The sequence below is a fragment of the Eptatretus burgeri genome, chromosome 16, assembly GCF_056783735.1.
Source record: "Eptatretus burgeri isolate ZD-2024b chromosome 16, Ebu_testis_v1, whole genome shotgun sequence".
Classification (NCBI taxonomy): domain Eukaryota; kingdom Metazoa; phylum Chordata; class Myxini; order Myxiniformes; family Myxinidae; genus Eptatretus; species Eptatretus burgeri.
In genome coordinates this window covers 67,990,137-68,006,050 of record NC_140976.1, presented here as the reverse complement: position 1 = coordinate 68,006,050, position 15,914 = coordinate 67,990,137, and the positions used below count along the sequence as shown (strand labels likewise).

General features: G+C 44.7%; 1 protein-coding gene across 2 annotated transcripts in view; it reads left to right on the top strand.

Annotated features, from left to right (window-relative positions):
- LOC147011258 (transmembrane protein 132E-like) overlaps window positions 1-15,914 on the top strand; it is a 508,369-nt gene that overhangs the window by 131,124 nt on the left and 361,331 nt on the right. The gene's annotated exons all lie outside the window — the stretch shown is intronic.

Sequence of the window (15,914 nt, the reverse complement as noted above, 5' to 3'; positions counted from 1 at the left end):
TTTTTAAAGTGATTCTTCACCAATTGAGAGATCAGGCCAAAAACGATATAGTACTTTATAGCATGATATTTCAAAACATGTAATGGGCTCGATATGTTCTCATGGAGCAGGCATTACGTGGCGGAGGTGTGCGCTCTTCCGAGTGCCCTTCCAGTTTTGGTCTGTTTTCATTTTAACAGAAAATCTTTCGAGAGAAATTTCATTTTATGATTCCTCAAGGATTTTCCCCCCTCATGAGCTATAGTTCGAAAAACTTGAGCGACTGATTGCTGATCAATACTTTTATCCACAACGATGAAACGATTGGTTTATTTTGGCATTGTGGATGTAATTCTCTCTTATTATACACTGCGAACAATAAGTATAACATAATATTGTTGTGGGGTCGGGTCTCGGTGGCGAGCACGACCGCGAGGGGGAGCAGTAGAGTCGGCTCCACCGAACACCCGGAATTTAGGTCGTACCTTTCAGATAAATCCGAAAGGTCACGGGTCCATAATCGGACCGAAGATCGCCAATAGGTCGACCACGTGGGATCGGGTCAATTGCCAATTTCAATATTCCTAAATACCCACGTCGTCCAGACTACCGGGGAAATTCACCCTCAGCAGGATCTGCGCGATCAAGGCCGTTACCGAGCCGGATCCGAGGCGTAACCGAGCGGAGAGTACCAGAATCCTGTTCCATTGGTTTCATCTTCAGGTTGTTCAAACGAGGCTGTGTAATCTCCTAGGCCAGATCAAGATAAGTGTTCTTGTGTGTTGTTTTGTGTTTCTTGTTGTCGTGACTTGTGTCGGGACTCAGGGGTTGTGGGTTTTGTATCTATAAAGGTTGGAGTTGTGTTTATAGCAGTTTAGCGGGTAGTTGAATGAGTTTATTGGAAGGAGCAGGGAGAGGCCTAGTGTTTAATTCAGTTGGGGCTTTGGGAATATGGTGGGGGGAAAAAGGTATACATAGAGAACGAAGGTGAAAGGAAGAGGAGTACACAAAATGTGATTGATGCTAAATGTGGGCAACATCAAGAATACGGGGAGCAGAGGGTACTTACTCTAAAGGAACACCGAGGATTAGGAAATCTAAGAGTATAAAAGGCTCCGGTGACAGATAACATGCACCCGAGAGTGTTGATGGAGGTGGCTGAACAGGTAAGCGAGATGTTAACGGATATTTTCAATCGTTCCCTGGAGTCAGGACAGGTACCGGAGGACTTGAGAGTAGCAAATGTATCACCATTGTTTAATGAAGGATCCAGAGAAGAATTGGGGAACTACAGACCTGTTAGTTTGATTTCAGTTGTGGGGAAGGTGTTGGAGACATCAATTAAGGACAAGATGAGGAACCATTTAAATTAATACAAACTAATTAAAGGTTGTCAGCATTGGTTTACCAAAGGTAGTTACTGTTTGGAAAATCTTTTAGAGTTCGATGAAGCAGTGTCTGATTGGGTGGATGAGGGAAAGGCAGTGGACATAGTGTATCTCGACTTTAAGAAGGCATTTGAAAAGGTACCACATCGGAGGTTGTAAGCCAAAGTGAGATTTGTGGAGTCGCTGGTCAGGTAGTTAATTGGATTAAAAACTGCTTCATGAGAGGAAGCAGAGTGGCTGTGAGTGGGAGGATGTCTTGCTGGGAGGATGTAGTGGGGTACCTCAGGGATCGGTACTTGGACCATTACTATTCATTATTTACATCCACGATTTGGATAGTGGGGTGAAGAGTAAACTTTCCAAATTTTTCAGATGACACAAAGCTTGAAGGTAAGGTGGATAGCAGAGGGGGTGGTGATCAGATTCAGGAAAGTAATGATACTTGTATAAATTGGGCAGAAGATTGGCTGATGGGATTTAACCTGAGCAAGTGGAAGGTTTCAGGGATGAGAAAGAACAATGAAAATACAGATTACAGGATGGAAGGGGTAATGTTGGAGCGTGTCACACAGGAGAAGGATCTGGGGGTGGTAATAGATACGGGAGGTAGGCAGGTAGCACAGTGCCAGACAGCTATAGGTAAAGCAAATCGGGTTTTAGGTTGTATTCCGAGCGGGATCATTTATAAATTAAAAGAGGAGGTGTTAACATTGTACAGGAATTTATTGAGGGCCACATCGAGAATGTTGTGTGCAGTTCTGGCCCCCACAACTCAGGAAGGACGTAGATGCCATAGAGAAGGTTCAGTGCAGGGCTACGAGATTGATTCCGGGCCGAGTGAGACTCAGCTACGAGGAGCGGTTGAAGGAGACATGGCTTTATACACTAGAAAGGAGGCGGTTACGAGGAGATATGATAGGGATGTTTAACATAATGAAAGGTATCGATATTTTAAGTGAGGATGAATTATTCAACAGAGTAGACAGTGATAGGATCAGGATCACCTTCACCTACTCTCTTCACTCTCATTCTTGAAAGAGAAAAATAACTTCAAAAACAACGTGTAACTAATGAAATAACATTTTCTATTTTATTTTTTACATAAATTGGTTTGGTGTTGATGCGGCACAGGCATTATGGCCTGAAAATCCTATTTTCGCTTTGGAAATGTTTTATTCTACAACAGCTTGTCCGATCGATACAACAACAGCTCGTCCGCTTGTCCTGGATTTGAACCTGGAATTCCAACATCTTGGGCCATGTGTTCAGGCGGGAATGTCGATCAAGCCAGTTTGCAAACGGGCATTCATTGCGGACACGAGAAGGGGGGAAAAGTTGCAAAATTTATGAATACTCTTCAATTTGGGCTTTAATGAAGATCATAGCTGTTGAATGTTGCTTGTGAAGTGTAAGCAAGACTTGAAGACTGTCAAAAGCATGTCCTAAGATCTATGGCCTGTCTTTGTTGAGGCTTCTCTCATTATGAGATGGAAAACCTAAAGTTGAGCTCATTGGGTTCATTGAAATACGATTCCAAGCCAACAGTTTGATGTTGTTTGTAATTTGAAGATTTTATCACTTCTTCACCACCTTATTACAGTGTGATCTGTTCTGTGTGAGACCCTACATGGGGTGGATGCAGGAGCTCATGAGTGCAGCACATGGCGGTATTGTGGGTTTTGAGACGGTCTGCGACAATTCATCGGAGCATTCACCTGATGATTCCCAGATTGTCGGCACAATATCGCTGTACATGTATCAAGGTCACGTGACCACAAAACAATCCCACTGGATCATAAGTATTGGCCACGTGGTATTAACGTCAAAAACAGAACCTTGCATACCTGTAGGTAATACTTCATTTGGAACAAGCCGTGGGCTTTCTTTGCGTAAATGCATACACTTCGCAAATTAATTTTCAGGTCTGGCTGGTGCTTCTTCCAGAGGTGCTAATCTAGCGTTGCTTGCCTGTAGTTCACGTCGGCACCCACACGGTAACCCGCTCTGGGAGTTCACATCGACGTGGCTTGTTTGCCATCATATCAGCATTTTCGATCACAACGTCTCATGAATGGGCAATCCTGATCCCCTGTGATGCCCTCTGCGCTGTGGCCTGCCACACATTGTTATTAGACACCTCCAGGCCTGCAAATGATATTCCACGAAACGAGCTTTTCCATTGATCCGTAATCCTTGGTATTCACATCATCACTGTCTGCGGCTCCACCAGACTGATCCACCAACTGTCGAGTTGGATGTCAGGGGTGTTACTATCCCGATTGCTGACCCTCCAATCAACTGTGGTCCACCTTCGTTTGTGGAAACACAAGCTGCGGTGAAACGGTTGAAATGTTGTAGTATACCTCATGGGATCTGTAGCATCCATGCTGAACTTCTCAAGGCTGGTGGAAATGCTGCACTTGTGTCATTGCATGCAGTTATGTGCTCTGCTTTGAACACAGGCATCATCCCAACTGACTGAAAGAGGGGCCTTGTTGTCCTTCTCTGGAAATGAAGGTTGGAAATGTTGTCCTTCTCTGCACTTCGTAGATGGTGCACGGTAAGAGTTGGACACACACGGTACCCGGTAGGAGTTGGACACACACGTATTTGTACAACAGATCTCCTGTATTTCACAATTGGTGAGCAGGCCGACGGTGCCAGTCTGCGATTCCACATCCATGTTGGTTCGAGTTGAACTGTGACAGCACATTTACATTTTCAAGGAGCAGCATCGAGCTCGACGTGAAATGTGCCGATGGATTCCTCAAAAGACCGAATGTTTCTGCAGAGCACATTTAATGAAAGGCTGTTTGAAATTTTTATTTTCTCTGCCGCTCTGCTGACGCCAGTGCGCACCATTAGCGACTTATCGTGTGCCGGCAGTGACAATAAAATTTCATTTTGCTTTCTTGGCAAATTCCTTAATTTCATTTCTAATACTTTTCGTTTCATTCGTGCGGTCATTTGCAATTTTCACGTCTCCAGATTGATTTCCGAGTGTTGCTAATCTCCCCATGAGTTAACTGACCGATGACCTTTTGAATTATTCCTCCACTTCTTCCGAATAATCACTTGGAAAGGTGTCAGCATCTCACTCGGAACTGTTTGGTTGAAATTAAATACTTTGAGTGGCGACGAAATGAATAACAGGTATCATTTTGAAACAGCTCACGACGATGAGTGCAGCCGAGTGAAGCCGAGTGAAGCCTCGCCCGTTCTTGCTGCAGTTGTGCTTTGCCTGCGATGAGTGTGAAAAAAATAAATGAATTCCTCACTGATTGCAGTTTTCTGATGAACGATTGTCCACGGCCCGTTCATCACCACCAAACATGTGGAACGTCAATCGATGTAAATAAAGCAAAAACACGCTGATGACTATATACTTCCTGTGGAATTTACTCCAACAACAATTTGGGGTCCCCTGTTTTCCCCACTCTTTGGGGCCTTGTTTGGGGTCTTGTTTGGGGTCTTGCTTGGGTCCTTGTTTGGGTCCTTGTTTGGGGCCTTGCTTGGGGCCTTGCTTGGGGCCTTGCTTGGGGCCTTGTTTGGGGCCTTGTTTGGGACCTTGTTTGAGGTCTTGCTTGGGTTTTTTGGGGGGCCTGTTTGGGGCCTTGCTTGGGGCCTTGTTTGGGACCTTACTTAGGTTTTTGTTTGGGACCTTGCTTGGGTTTTTTTGGGGGCCTTGTTTGGGGCCTTGCTTGGGGCCTTCATTGGGGCTTTCTTGACTTGTTCCCTCTTACTATTGCTGTGTAAGACATTTGTCAACAGTATTATTGAGTCTTCCCTTCCTCCCTCTCCACTCACTATCTCGGCTGCATTGTCAGTCTCCTCCTACCCCCCCCCCCCCGTCGCCCCGCTCCGACCCTCCCCCCTTCCAACTCCCAGAAGTTTGTGAAGTCCAATGTTTTCAGACTTTTCGTATCTCTTTGCAAGAGGTGGAGGTGTGGGTCCTTCTCTACCTTATCACGTCGGGATTGTTGAACTCGCATGATTCCGCCACATCACATCTTGTGTTGCCCTTTTTTTCACTTTTAATATTTTTCCCAACATCACTAGGTCACATATGTTTGTCTCTTAAATTCCTTTAAACCTCTGCTTCAACTCAATTGTCCTTTCTTTTGTCTGTGTACTCATCTCCCTGAATCATCAACAAGACAATTCAAACCTTTAATATGCCGACTTGAACATTGACGTTGTTGCGATTGTTAACTTTTTGGAGAGCTCTCTCCCATCAAAACACATGAACTCCGATATTCTCACCAACCCTGTAACATATTTGTCTGTAACAAACTGCAGTCTGTTCTCCTCACTCTGACATTTTGTCTCTGTCTCCTTCCACCTCTCTCCTCCACCTTGTGGTCAGCTTGACAAGTTTCCAGCCTCTCACGCAGCTCCTCCATTTGATAGCCATGAGTTCCACATAACAATCAGCGTGCAGACCATGTGTGCCGGGTTCTACTGAATCTTATCAAATGGATGAACTGAAACGGGCGTCTGCTCGACCACAACATCCGATGCATCAATTGGCTTGTAAATGCCAAGCAAGGTGTAATTGCTGAACAGGATCGCACTTGAAAAATCACCATGCCTAAGTGTGCAAAGATCATCAAACTTATTTTAAAACTTTTCATCATGGATGGCCAAATCTTGTTTCCCTGCCCAGGGAGAACTCACTCGTGGATTAATTACTTTTCTGGCAGGTATTCCAGCCATATTTCACTTTGACAACCTGCATAATCCTACCTGCCTCGATGCTGATGATAATACCATCTACTGCCTGTTGGATGAACAGAATGCCATCATTTATCTGAGGGAAGATTTCCAGAAGATCAACGGATGCGGGCAGAGATTAAATGTCCTATTCGCTGCTGAGAAAGGCAATGTCATGTCTCTCAGAAGATGACTACATAGTGAGCAGTCTCCAGAGCTCTTCATGGGTGGCAAGCCCCTGCAAGCGAGTACATGATCTGGACATACTTAGAGTCAGGTTCTCCCGGAGCTTGGGATTCCAGTCTCATGTAAACTCCATCGCCGTTATAGTTGGACAAGGCGTGAGTGTCCTTTGTAGTATTGCTCCATACTTGGATCCACCTGGACGAGCCCAAGTGTACAAAGCCCATGTCTGGAGAACAATAGAATATGCTTCTCTTGCATGGAGGTCCGCAAGTACCTCCATGCATCTTTAGAATCTTTAGAACCTGGATGATGTGCAATCTCGTGCTGTACGTATCATCAAGGCCCCTCCACTGGAAATTAATATCGACCCCTTCCACACAGGAGAACTGTAGCAGGTCTGGGTCTAGGTGTAGACAGCACGCAGAGGAAGCTCTAGCACTTTTGAAGTCCATGTTTCCTTTATCATGGACTCCAATAAGGTCCACCAGAACGAGTGCCTCCTTTGCAAGCTATGCTTTGCATGGTCTTACTGGCAAGACAGGGTGTGCTCAAAAATATGACTGTTTTAATGAAGAATGAGGCTGTGGCCCCATTTTCAGGGGAAATACGGCCATGGGGAGCACAACTTAAGGTTAGGGCATGGTCACGATGCCGCACGACCAGTTTGGTCTGGATCTGGTTCGCAGTTTCTGAGAAGGTTTTTGAATGAAATGCCAATATTTTGGGTAAACCCCCCTCCCCCTTTTGCCCCCTTTATAGGGGACACATCCAGATGGGGAGCACAACCCCTTGAGCCCTTCTCTTCCTGATGCATTGTATGAAATTTGGACTGAATCGCTCAGGTCGTTGTTATGAAGATGATTTCATTAAAATGAGGGATTCGAGGAGGGGCCCGTTGCCCCCTATCTGGGATAGATGTGGCCATGAGGAGCACAACATAAGGTTAGGGCATGGTCCCGATGGCTTGTGGCCAGTTTGGTCTGGATCCGGTTGGCGGTTTCTGAGAAGAAGATTTTTGAATGAAATGCCAATATTTTGGGGCAAAACCTCCCTTTCACCTCCTTTATCGTGGATGCATCAGGATGGGGAGCACAGCCCCATGAGACCTCGCTGTCCTGATGCATCGTACCCAATTTGGTCGATATCCGTCGGGTAGTTTGTAAGGGGATGTTTCAGTCAAATGTTAACGGACCTATGAACATGGGGCCACTCGATGAGCTTGTTTTGGAGAAACAACATAAAAATTGCTTGTTCTTCATTTAAAAGCATTTAGAATCATTTAAAAAATACATTTCAACCTTTGTATATCCTTTATAAGTGCTACATGGGTTGTCCCTTCTCCACCATGATATAGGCCAAAGTTTCTTCTTCTTCTTCTTCTTCTTCTTCTTCTTCTTCTTCTTCTTCTTCTTCTTCTTCTTCTTCTTCTTCTTCTTCTTCTTCTTCTTCTTCTTCTTCTTCTTCTTCTTCTTCTTCTTCTTCTTCTTCTTCTTCTTCTTCTTCTTCTTCTTCTTCTTCTTCTTCTTCTTCTTCTTCTTCTTCTTCTTCTTCTTCTTCTTCTTCTTCTTCTTCTTCTTCTTCGCAAGGAATCTTTTTCAGAGCTGATTGATGAGCATTATTTACATCGATTGACGTTTCACAACTTTGGTGGTGATTGATGAACGGGCCATGGACAGTCGTTCATCAGAAAACTGCAATCAGTGAGGAATTCTTTTTTTTTTTTTTTTTGATCACACCCGTTGCATGCAAAGCACGACTGCAGCAAGCAAGTGCAGGGCTTCACTCGGCTGCACTCGTCGTGAGATCTTTCAAAATGATATTCAGCGCCGTGTACCTCCTGGCCTTATAAAAACGATCTTGTCTCCCATCCCATGGTCTTTATCTTCATTTGTAACAGTTGGGAATCCCCTCTTTCTGCATCCCTCCTTCATGTCCCCTCATTTTTGCATCCTTCCTCAACCCATCGCCTAAATGCTTCCCCCTCACTCCATCCTCAAAAATCATCCCCCGCACCCACACACTTAAACCTTCCCCTACATCCCAACCCCCAATGCCTCACCTTGCCTCCGCAAAGCCTCCCCCTCCATGTGACACCATCCCAATTCCTCCTCCCCCCATTCTTTAACTGTGTGAACCTTAAATATCTGAGGTCTTCACTCTAACCTGACAAATCTCTCAATCCAGGCGCCAAACAGTGACAACTCCATCTACATCTCTTCCAGACAACATGGACAAACTTTTAACCACTCATCCCAACTCTTGTATGAGCTCTTTATATGAGCCTCAACATTGTATATTTAAAAAAAAACCTCTCTCTCTCTCCCTCATATGTGGTGATTTCAATCGTTACCATGGATATTTAGGGGGACGTAGGTTTAGGTTTAGGTGGAGTGCAGTGTTCGACCTTTTAAATAACGATCCCAATATGGTGGAGGAGGTGGACGTTGGGGAGCATTTTGGAGCAAGTGACCACAACATTCTTTGTGCAAAGATTCTGTTGAGGGTTAGAGTTCAGGATAGTAGGGTAAGGCTATTAGATTTCAGGAAGGCAAACCTTGAGGATATGAGGAGAGAGTTGGGTGATGTGGATTAGGAGACTCAAACAACAGGACAATCAGCATCAGAAAAATGGGAAACCTTCAAGGACCAAATGTGTGGAGTGCAGAGTAAGTACATTCCAATGAGGTGTAAAACTAGAAGTAGAAAGAGACCAGGGTGGTTGAGCAGTGAAATAAGGAACGTTATTCAGGAGAAGCAAAAGGCATTTATTAGGTTTAAAATTACAGGACTGGAGTTAGATTTATATAATTATCGGAGTAAACAGAGGCAAGTGAAGAAAATAACTCGGCAAGCCAAATGAGAGTATGAGGACATGGCTAAGTATATTAAACATAATAACAAGGCTTTCTTTAAGTATATCAGAGGAAAAGAACAGGTTAGGACCAGTGTGGGCCCATTAAGGAATAGCACCAGGAGAGTGGTTTGTGATGAAAGTGAGAGGCAGGCTTTTAAACAGGTATTTTGCTTCAACTTTTACACAAGAACAGTCAGGAGAATTGCCAATAGCTGAGAGTATCTATCAAGGAGGTGAGGAAGGGCTTTTACAGAAGATCCAGGTTGGAGTGGAGATAGTAAAGGAACATCTAGGCAATCTAAGAGTAGATAAGGCTCCGGGTCCAGATAATATGCACCCGAGAGTATTGATGGAGGTGGCTGGGCAGGTAAGCGAGATGTTAACGGATATTTTCAATGTTTCCCTGGAGTCAGAACAGGTACCGGAGGACTTGAGAGTAGCAAATGTATCACCATTATTTAATGAAGGATCCAGAGAAGAATTAGGAAACTTGGGACCTGTTAGTTTGATTTCAGTTGTGGGGAAGGTGTTGGAGACATCAATTAAGGACCAGATGAGGAACCATTTAAACAAATACAAACTAAGTAAAGGTAGTCAGCATGGGTTTACCAAAGGTAGTTCCTGTTTAACAAATCTTTGAGAGTTCTATGAAGCAGTGTCTGATTGGGTGGATGAGGGAAAGGCAGTGGACATAGTATATCTCGACTTTAAGAAGGTATTTGATAAGGTACCACATCGGAGGTTGTTAGCCAAAATGAGGGATTGTGGAGTGGCTGGTCAGGTTGCTAATTGGATTGCAAACTGGATTTGTGATAGGAAGCGAAGAGTGGCTGTGAGTGAGAGGATGTCTTGCTGGGAGGATGTAAGTAGTGGGGTACCTCAGGGATCAGTACTCGAACCATTACTATTCGTTATTTACATCAACGATATGGATGATGGGGTAAAGAGTAAGCTTTGCAAATTTGCAGATGACACAAAGCTTTGTAGGTAAGGTGGATAGAAGAGAGGGGTGGTGATCAGATTCAGGAAAGTATTGATATTTGTATGGATTGGCCAGAAGATTGGCAGATAGAATTTAACCTGAGGAAGTGTAAGGTTTTGGGGATGGGAAAGAACAATGAAAACAGAGATTATAGGATGTAAGGGGTAATTTTGGAGCGTGTCACACAGGAGAAGGATCTGGGGGTGGTAATAGATATGGGAGGTAAACAGGCAGCACAGTGCCAGGCAGCTATAGGTAAAGCAAATATGGTTTTAGGTTGTATTCGGAGGGGGATCAATTATAAATCAAAAGAGGTGGTGGTAACATTGTACAGGAATTTAGTGAGGGCCACATCGAGAATATTGTTTTCAGTTTTGGTCAACACAACATCGGAAGAACATAGATACCATAGAGAAGGTTCAGCGGAGGGCTACTAGATTGATTCCGGGCCGAGCTTGACTCAGCTCTAAGGAGCGGTTGGAGGAGACATGGCTTTATACACTAGAAAGGAGGCGGTTACACGGAGATATGATAGAGATGTTTAACATAATGAAAGGTGTAGATAAAATAAGTGCAGATGAATTATTGAACAGAGTAGACAGTGATAGGACCAGGGGACATAGCCTGAGAGTAAAGAAGAGGAGAGTTAAGATGGGAGTTAGGCAGGGGACTTTAACTCACAGAGTAGTTGATGCATGGAATGGTCGCCCTGTAAAGGTAGTGGTAGCAGAAAATGTAGATAAGAATTAGATCGGTACCTGGAAGTTATGGAGATAGAGGGGTATGGGGATGTTGATCGGACTTTATGTAGTTTGAGCTTTGATGGGCGATTGGGTATGGAGTGCTGTTGGTGGGGGTCTTGTCAAGAGGTGTTGTGTGGTTAATGTGTGTTTTTTAACCAAGCCCATGCCCCCTCCCCTGAGGGGAAGAAGAAAAAGAAAAAAAGTACAAAAACTTTAAAAAAAAATGTATATAATCTTTTTTTCTTTTTTTTGCATTTTCTTCCTTGGATCTTGTGTATATAAATTGCTGTGGTGTTCGTGCAGGCGTTATGGGCTGAATGGCCTCCACCTATGTTAGATATCCTTGTATTTCCTTGTATATTGGCTGGGTGTTTGTCCCTTTCTCACCAGCCATGGAACTTCAACAAAGGACTTCTGTGACTCCATGGGACTGACTCAATCTGTGAACTTTCCAACCTGGATCTCTTCAAATGGCAAATCCTTCCTTCTGTACATTTGATGATGACTAATTTTCCCACAAATGTCTCCTGCTCTTCCTCTCCTTCAATTGGTTCATTTGATCATGTGCTTGTGAAGGTCAACATCTCTCTGGCTATTCTCAGAGAGCTGCCTCAATGCTAGTGTGTCTGGAATTTCACTCAAGCAGATTGGCAGGGACTGGAAGCAGCCATCTCTCTTCAGGACTGGTCTCCCATATCTACTGCCTCTGATGTTAACTCATTCTGGGAATTTTTCCCAGAAATCTCTCTCTCTCTCTCTCTCTCTCTCTCTCTCTCTCTCTCTCTCTCTCTCTCTCTCTCTCTCTCTCTCTCTCTCTCTCTCTCTCTCTCTCTCTCTCTCTCTCTCTCTCTCTCTCTCTCTCTCTCTCTCTCTCTCTCTCTCTCTCTCTCTCTCTCTCTCTCTCTCTCTCTCTCTCTCTCTCTCTCTCTCTCTCTCTCTCTCTCTCTCTCTCTCTCTCTCTCTCTCTCTCTCTCTCTCTCTCTCTCTCTCTCTCTCTCTCTCTCTCTCTCTCTCTCTCTCTCTCTCTCTCTCTCTCTCTCTCTCTCTCTCTCTCTCTGTGTGTGTGTGTGTGTGTGTGTGTGTGTGTGTGTGTGTGTGTCTGTGTCTGTGTGTCTCTCTCTTGTTTCGTCTGTGTCTGTCTCTGTGTCTGTCTCTCTCTCTCTCTCTCTCTCTCTCTCTCTCTCTCTCTCTCTCTCTCTCTCTCTCTCTCTCTCTCTCTCTCTCTCTCTCTCTCTCTCTCTCTTGTTTCCTCTGTGTCTGTCTCTGTGTCTGTGTCTGTGTCTGTCTCTGTCTCTGTGTCTGTGTCTGTGTCTGTCTCTGTGTCTGTCTCTCTCTCTCTCTCTCTCTCTCTCTCTCTCTCTCTCTCTCTCTCTCTCTCTCTCTCTCTCTCTCTCTCTCTCTCTTGTTTCCTCTGTGTCTGTCTCTGTGTCTGTGTCTGTGTCTGTGTCTGTCTCTGTGTCTGTGTTTATCTCTCTCTCTCTCTCTCTCTCTCTCTCTCTCTCTCTCTCTCTCTCTCTCTCTCTCTCTCTCTCTTATTTCCTCTGGGTCTGTCTCTGTGTCTGTGTCTGTGTCTGTGTCTGTGTCTGTGTCTGTGTCTGTCTCTGTCTCTGTGTCTGTGTCTGTGTCTGTGTCTGTGTCTGTGTCTGTGTCTGTCTCTGTGTCTCTCTCTGTCTCTCTCTCTCTCTCTCTCTCTCTCTCTCTCTCTCTCTCTCTCTCTCTCTCTCTCTCTCTCTCTCTCTCTCTCTCTCTCTCTCTCTCTTGTTTCCTCTGTGTCTGTGTCTGTCTCTGTGTCTGTGTCTGTCTCTGTGTCTGTGTCTGTCTCTGTGTCTGTGTCTGTCTCTGTGTCTGTGTCTGTCTCTGTGTCTGTGTCTGTGTCTGTGTCTGTGTCTGTGTCTGTCTCTGTGTCTGTGTCTGTGTCTGTCTCTGTGTCTGTCTCTGTGTCTGTGTCTGTCTCTCTCTCTCTCTCTCTCTCTCTCTCTCTCTCTCTCTCTCTCTCTCTCTCTCTCTCTCTCTCTCTCTCTCTCTCTCTCTCTCTCCTTTTTTAGCAATCCTCTTCTGGAAGTTCAGTCATTCAAAACTCCCGGGTCTCACTGTCATTCATGATATTTCTTGGGGAAACCACATTTCCAAGTTGGCAAACAAAGCCAGCCCCCGGCTGGGCATTCTTCGTCGTGCAAAGTCCTTCCTTGGCACACCTGAACTCCGACCCACCTTCAAGGCTTTCATCCACAGCTTGATGGAGTACTCCTCTCTCCTCTGGGTTGGCTCCCTTGCCTCACAAGTTGCTCAATCTAACGCCATGGAAACCAAGATCTTCAAGACCATTGGAATCTTCCACCTCCCATGATGAAGTTGTAGATGGGCCTATCGACCATCCACTTTGACATCACAGAAATATCGATGGTCTCTGTCTTATACCACTCCTTTCTGGTCTTGCACCCTCTGATATTTCCATGCTTTGTCCCCCACCCACCCCCCCCCCCAAAATCCCCCCACCCTGGATTCTGCAGGCCACACATGGTCCTCCTTCAACCTACTTCTGGTGACACTATCTAAATCCAGGATCATTGCTCACCGACACTCATTCATTCATCTTTTTCCCCACCTGTGGAACCAACTTCCACAATCCCTTCAACCTCATTCTTCTCTCCATATCCTCAAGCCAGCTGTTCATCACCATCTCAGATCATCCCCAATCCAAAACCATGATCCTTTCTACCCTCTTTAACCCCACATCAACCCCTGCTCCTTCCATATTTACAGTTTTCCCTCCTGAGAGTTTACTTCTGTATCCATCTGTCCACCACATGCATCCTCTCCTACCCTTCATTCCCCCCATACACTCATTGTTTGTCCAAGTCTTCCTCTATCTTGGCCATCAACTCCGCAGTTTGTGCTTGCCCCCTCTCTCAACTGTTCCTTTTGTCCTGTTATGTCTTGATCCATTCAGTTTACTAATTCCAGCTTTAACGGGCCTCAACTACGTGTCCAAAAAAAAATTCAATGAAATACTGAGCACTGTAGGACACTAATAGCCTTTTTCCACCTTTGAAAACCTTCCGTTAAGCAGTACTTGGACAAAATGTTGCAACATTTTACGTCATCTCAACCAACCAAATTTGCCGCTTATCGACCCTTCCTTTGGCCTTTTTTCCCCCCCAAGACTGTGTGGGGCAAGGTGTTCCATGAACTCTCTGGTTGGGAACGTGATACTTGTTACTTCCGCCACCAAAGGTGAAGGAGGTCATGTTTTCACCCCTTTCTCTTGGGTCGCCGAAATAGGTGACCCTTATTGTCAGTAATTCTTTCTGTTTGTTTGGATATTTGTTCGTTTGTCATCAGCATAATTGGTAGTAAACGTGGGCGGATTTTGACCAAACTCAGGTGGTAGGTACATCTTATGACCTCGTGCTTTGGAAATTGTGATGGTTACTACAACGTTGCCTCAGGACATATTGACCGATTTCGCTTAGGTCAGGGGTCAAAGGTCAATTATTGCAAAAAACGATAATATGCGAGAGCTGGAGGTGCCTTCGTGCCAAATGCTACTCCTCCTCGGGTTATGGTCGGATGGTCATGAAAATTCACACTAATCGTCTGGAATACATTGTGCACAAACAGTCGAGCCGGATTTTCGATTTAGATCTTTGTTCACCCACAGCACCCCCTCGAACTTTGGGGATTTCCGATTTCAAACTGCATTTTCGGTACTTTTCATTCAAATGGATACCGAGTAGTTATCAGTAGATGGAACTGGATGAGATTTGATATGCTTAATCTTAAGGTGATTCCCTATCCGCTATATGACATCCATTTTAATCTATATCTTATAGTTTCCATGCTCGGCGACCCATCGCCACCTACCGGCTTGTCTGTTTGTTTGCCTGTTTGTGTACAGGATATCTCAAAAGGTTGTGCACGGATCCGGATTAAATTTTGTGGACACATCATTGTGTGACAAGGACGAACTGATTAGATTTTGGTGAAGATCCGGATCCGGATCTGACTGCTATAATTTTAAAAGTGATTCTTCACCATTGAGAGATGGGGCCAAAAATGATACAAAGCACGATATCTCAAAAAGTTTTGGACGGATTTGGATGAAACTTGGTGGACGTGTTGGGTGTGTGACACCCAAGAATTGATTCAATTTAGTTGAAGATCCGGATCGGGATCCGGATCTGATATTTTAAAAGTGATTCTTCACCATTCAGAGATTGGGCTAAATTGATATAAAGCACAATATCTCAAAAAGTTGTGGACAGATTCGGATGAAGCTTGGTTTTGCAAGGACGAATTGAGTCGATTTTGGTGAATATCCAGATCTGGATATGATAATTATTGGTTCACGAGTCAGTAAGTGACCACTATATTCGTTATGGGTGTGTGTCTGTCTGTCTGTCTGTCTGTCTGTCCTGAGCATAGCTTCATGGGTTTTGATCCGATCTTGATAAAATTAGGGCGCGAGGTTTGTATCATGATCTCGTCGTGTTTTCGGGAGAATGGGCGTGCTGCGCCCATTATGAGCCATGCCCCAAAAACATGTGTTTTTAGGGGGTAGCCGGTTTCAAGTTACATCTTCTCCGAGGCGGTTTGTCGAATCTGGCAGGGTTTCGGTGTTTGGTTAGCCCAATGGCACCTGCATAGCCCCACGGAGCTCGATTTTTCATTTTCGTCCCAAGGTCACAAGGTCACGAACCTAGAATATGTCAAAAAAATCAATAAATTGGGCATCGAGTTCCTTGGATTTTCAACTGTTTCGAATGAAAGTTGGTATGTAAGTAGTGCTCTTCGAGTACTACAACTTTCATCATTTACGTTTTTCCCGATTCCCGCCAGTTTGCCCGTGGCATCCCCTCGAAGGTCAAAAAAAAAAAGGCGAACCGTGTCCATTGCTCGTGAACCATCGCCGTCTCCAGACTTGTTTATTTTTAAAAGTGATTCTTCACCATTGAGAGAAAGGGCCAAAAACGACATAGTACTGTATGGCATGATATTTCAAAAATGTATTGAGCCCGATATGTTCTCGTGGATCAGGCATTATGTGGCGGAGGTGTGCGCTCCACTGA